This window comes from Mercenaria mercenaria, chromosome 1 (genome assembly GCF_021730395.1).
Source record: "Mercenaria mercenaria strain notata chromosome 1, MADL_Memer_1, whole genome shotgun sequence".
NCBI classification, from domain to species: domain Eukaryota; kingdom Metazoa; phylum Mollusca; class Bivalvia; order Venerida; family Veneridae; genus Mercenaria; species Mercenaria mercenaria.
The window spans coordinates 64,239,716-64,245,788 of NC_069361.1; positions in this window are offsets into that span (position 1 = coordinate 64,239,716).

Here is a 6,073-nt window from a genome sequence, read left to right on the forward strand (position 1 = left end):
TATCTGTATTAGTTTTGGATATATGAACTTGCATGCAAAACTTTAACCAGAAGTTTTTAGGTTCATTTTAAAGACTGATAAAGCAGGCCTGTTCAAGTAGAGATCTGTATTATAAGTGAAATAGTCAACAAGCATTACTTTCAATAGTACACATGGACTTATACAATCAAAGCCATAAAGGGAGGTAATCAAAACAATGGATTCAATGATTTTTTCTATCATGTTAATCAAATACTCGAATCATGGTAAATAAATCAGAAAACAATTACTGAAAATGGGATTTAACATGAATATATATTTATGTTCAAAAGAAAAAACTTGCCAGGCACATTTTAAACAAAAGTATTATGCTATCATCATCTCATCATCATCATCACCATCACCATCAGTAATCAACTCATTCTAGAAGTGTAAACTGCACATGCGCAGCCATAAGGGACAACTATTTGCATCTAAATTTGTACACAGTTTAAGAAACAAACAAAACAAAGACAGGCATTTAGAATGTGTTGAATTCCTAGACAGCACTAATTAAGCCCTCTAGCATAGGAGGCAGGTGGTTCGAAAGGACAACAGTGGCAGGGAAGAAGCTGTGTTGGTAGGCCAATTTGCTACAGGAGATTTGATAAGGCAGAAGATTACCTTTTCATCACATGTTTAACAGGCTGGTAACATTGCCTGATCAGGCTTACAACACAAAAATTAATATTTCTTGACAAATAATGAAGATATTTCTTTAAAACTTGGTCCATTTATTAAACATTACATATAATACTTATCAAGATAGAAATAACTTTGTTGCCTTTAGTTAGTTCGAATTACTTCCCTTTTTCAGATTTTTATGTTGCATAATTTTTGAAGTCCAAAAATAATATGTTTTAATGCAATGTTTAAAACAGAAAAGGGTTCAATGGCTTTCTATTGCTCCAAACTTGTGCGCCTTTATTCTATATATTTAGTGTAAATACTTTGTTTCTAGTGCAGATGTATGAGCAATTTTTTAGGACTAACATTTCTCTATAATGTTGTAAGTGAAATCAGAGTAAAATGTATACATTCATGTACTAGCGCAATAATTTAGAGCATTAGAAAGCCATTTAACCCTTTTTTGTTTTAAACTTAGCATTAGAACATTATTTTTTTGGACTTCAAAGTTTATGCGTCATAAAAATCTGAAAAGGGGAAATAATTCTACCAAAGATGAAGGCAACCAAGTTATTTTTATTCTAATTTGTATCATTTCTTAGGCTTAATAAATAAAAAATAAGTTTGAAAGAAATATCTTCATTATTTTTCAAGAAATATTACTTTTTGTGTCATAAGCCCGATCGTGCAGTGTTACCAGCCTGTTTAACTGGCTCTCTTCGAAAACTAGAATTAATCAAAAGCACTTTAACATTTGGTAAATTTTAACATTAGGTAAATTTGATGGTGAATAAAAAAATCAACTAGACAATTTTATTATCTCACTTACTGAATATCAGAATCATTGGTAACACCTTAATTTCAAAAGCATAGGAATCATTTTTATGTCAAAATTAAGTGAATTTCAATGTAAGATATAACAAAGAAAACCAAGATGGTTTACCATGTAGAAATAGTTTTACAAAGTTCCAGACCCTGCAAGTGGCATTAAGAAGGAAGAAAACTGAACTGATGTTTGTTTTTTCACATCATCAATATAAGGAAATCCATTATTCTTGAACTCTTAATCAGGTCTAGGAAAGTGGAATATTTACAGATTATCTATAAATTTACAGATTGTGTGTATGAAAACTGATGAATTTACATTTATCCTCAAAACCGCAGCTTGGAATTAATTGAAAAATCTGTAAATTTATAGATTATCTGTAAATTTACAGATAATCTGTAAATATCTATCTATCTATAAATACTGCATGACACCCTTGCGAGTATTTTATGCAGGTGCGCGTCAGTGCATAAGAGTTTAAAAGCAGGAATGTACAGGAGAATTAAAGTAATACATAAAGTATTTGTGAGAATTTGAGAAAAAGCTGATAGTGCTAATAAAAAGGCGAAATGTACAGTAAAAGGATTAAAAACAGCCTGGTCACTCAGAAGTCCTGGCCCAGTTTGGTTAACCCTTGCCTAAACTGGTCCAGGGTAGGTGCTTGAGCAATGTCAGCCGGCAAAGAATTCCAGAGAATGATGGTAGCCGGGTAGAAAGAGAACTTGTAATAATTACAGGGTGTTTGAATTTGCCAGAAAGACTGGGAATGCATGTGTCTAGTGAGCCGGGTAGGAGGTAAAATATAAGATGGCATTGGCACTGCAACCAGTCCATGGACAATCTTGTAAAACATCAGTAGCCTGGCATCATTTCTTCTGTTTGCAAGGGAACGCCACCCCAATTGCTTTAACATGTGTGTGACACTGCTGTAATTTGAATAGTCACTGGTGACCCATCGAGCGGCCCTGCGTTGGACCATCTCGATTTTATGTATGTTGAGCTGTGTATGTGGACTCCACACTGAGCTGCAGTACTCTAGTTGTGGTCTAACAAGGGTTTTGTAGGCAAATTCCCTAATATTTTGCTGTTTGAGGGAATATTGCACTTAATGAAGTTAAGTGTTTGACCAGCTGTTGAAGTGACCTGGTTTATGTGTTTGTTCCAGTTTAGATCTGAAGTGATGCTAACACCAAGGTATTTTGCATCACTCACGGTTTCTAGTGTCTGCCCATGTAGTGTGTAAGTGGATTTGTAAGGGTGTTTAGACTTGGAAATATTAATCACTGTACATTTGGATGGATTTAATTCCATGTCCCATGTGTGTTCCCATTTTTGTAACCTGGTTAAGTCCTCTTGCAGAGTATGTTGTTGTGTAACATTGTTGACTGTGATTTAAACAGCAGTATCATCAGCAAATAACCGGTCCTGTGAAACAATATTTTCAGGCAGGTCGTTTATGTATAACAGAAAGAGAAGAGGGCCGGGGACAGAGCCCTGTGGGACACCAGATGTGACCGGGACCTCATCCGACTTATCACCATTGACTAAGACGGACTGACGGCGACCGATGAGAAATGATTTGACCCACTGTAGTGTACAGTCCTGGATGCCATGTTGGTGCAGCTTATATAGTAACTTTAGGTGATTAACCTTATCAAACGCCTTTGAGAAGTCGAGGAGTATTAAGTCTGTTTGGTGACCTTGAATTAAATTCCTGGATAGGTCCTCGACAAGTCCTAACAGTTGAGTTTCGCATGACCGTTTTGACCTGAAGCCATGTTGAAGGTGATAAAGTATGTTGTTGACCTGGAAATGTTTAGTGATGTTTGATGCGACAATGTGCTCCATAACTTTGCAAAGAACACATGTCAGGGAAATGGGTCTATAGTTAGCAGGGTTGCTTTTGTCACCCTTCTTAAAGAGAGGAGTGACATTCCAAATATTCCACTTTCCTAGACCTGTTAATATTTTATCCTCACGTATTTTCCACTTTGTCCTCTAAATGTTGGGTATTTTCTGGAGTAACTAATTCATGGAATTTTGTGTGAAAATATCATACCATTCAAAAGAAACAGCCTGTAATCTTTATTATCGCTGCTACAAATACGGTGATAACTGATAATATGAAAACTGCTGAAGTTATCGAAAGGGGGACACACTTTTGATGCAAATTACTGTTGTTTTTGTTTTCTTCACAGAAATCTTCCATCTATTCAGACTTGTTAAACGACGATTGTTTAGTGTTCTTTTTATCAGTGTTTATTTGAAAACAGAATTCGTTGCGTCTTTACATACATTTGAAATACAACTACCGCCGCCTCCAAACAGCCAACGACAAAATGAAGATAAATCCGACAAAATACATAAGAGATAGTCCAAATAATTGTACTTGAGAGTTGAATATCATTATATTTTTTTGACTTGTCGATATCCGCCTCTAGGTAGACAACGTAAAATATCAAAATGTAATTATGAATTGCTAGTGGAGCGAGTCAACTAATTTTGTATCATTTTTTAACCTTTCAAATTTATATCAAAATTGACGGTTCTAATAATATAACGAATGATGACCTGCGAGGGAAACGAGAAGAACATGTATTATATATTCTCTTAATTTCTGCCTCAGTACTTACCAGGGCCATGTGCTAGCGAAACAAATATGCATTGGAATATCGCACCCCGTGGTATTAATAATAATTAATGATGTTCGAGGAAAGCGAGCAGAAAAAACAATCCATGCCTTTAAATTGACGGATGTTTTTCTTCTCCGCTAGTGAGTATCACAATTTAGTAAGCGAACTAGGACATGGCAGACTTTGGATACAGCCAAATTCAGAAACTTGTTAGTTTCATTCTCAATGGAGTGCTTCGTGTGCAGAAAGAAACAGTAGGGAGTGTGGAAAGTCAGAATAAACACAGAACTAGTATTACAAATTCTGTTGAATTCTACTCGGGTCAATCAGACTAGGGGAACGGGGGTACAGGAAAATATTTGGCAGGTATACCTCAATTGATGCAATCTGATGTACATTTGAGAATATATTTTGGACACAAGTAAATTAAAAAATGTATAATGTGCTTTTTATGCTTGATAATATATGTGTTTATTTACGTTGTTAAATATTTGTAGGTTATAAGCTTTGTTTCAGGAAATATGCACGAGTTCTTTAACGGAAGAATATATAACTTTAAGAACACGTGCATATTTCCCGATGCATATATATAGATAGATAATAACCTTTTTCATTACATACGTATCTACATTTAATTATTATGTTCTCCGTGACGATTTGATAAAAGACATTGTGTCTGAAATCATCCGTCCTCCACATCTGATAATTCATGTGGGGAAGTTGGCAGTTACTTGCGGAGAACTGGTTTGTACTGGTACAGAATCCAGGAACATTGGTTAGGTTAACTGCCCGCCATTAAACCCAAAACAAACAAACATTTAATAATTATTAATGTGTTCAAGCGCCTGAATAAAATTGACCATACTGAACTAAATGAAATCTTAAATGCAACGACACACATGAAATTACGTCACGCACCCAATATGACATTCTAACGTCAGTGTATGGAAAAGTATTTTGACGTTTCCGGTTCCATTGTAAAACGGATATGTAGTAAGATTGTTATATGTCAACTTTTGTTAAGTCGACCGATAGCTATTCATAACTAATGTTGTAATTGTTGACACCTGACTATAATTTAAAAAAAAAGAATGTGTATCTTGTATCTTAAGGCTATTAACATGATCTGTATGCTCTCCGGATTTTGCCATCATCCTCCCTGGAGAACTGAATTCGATAACATAACACATAGCATTTTGGTTGTGGGACAGGCTTCCTAGAGGGTAAGGGGTATGTCCTATCAGACCTATGCCTCCTGCGCCCCTCCGCCACCCTGAAGTATGTCGTAAACGGTACACTCTGCCGTATTATCATCATCATCTCACCCAGCAGATTATATTCGCCATGGAGGATAAGTTTGACATTTTCAGTGAAAGCAATTTGACAAAGAAGATAGCCATTATTTTGACAGTCGTTCTAGTCATTGTAAATGTAGGGAATCCAAAAGGATTGGTTGGTGCATGAGCCCGGTAGGGCGAGTGTACCAACGTATCCCGAGGGATTTTGAAGATGTTATAACAAGAAATGAACATGCGCTAATGCTATTCTAGCATACACGCGAAAAAAAAAACACCTAATAAATAAATACATTCTACCTCAACGTCATTAAATTTCCACAAATGCTCGGGAATATCCGAGTCATTTTCTCAGGTTGACGTCATTTCCATTTGAATTAACTGTTTCAGTTTGGCCGTAATGGAAACGTTTATGCTTTGCCACGGAACGCGCATATAAAAAAAGGTGTTATAACAGCACGTGAGCGCAAAAATCTCTCTGTTAACACACGTTTTTTCTCTTGTTAAAACACCCCCGAAAAGTGACAATAACATCTGTTTTATGCTAGAATGTGTGCTTGCCGGATTTAGGGGCGCCAGCTGCGCCCCACAAGCCCTGGATGCACCACTGGAGCCACATTTGGCAATCATAGCTTTGTCCTGTAATTACACTTTTCTGGTTCTGCACGTTTGAT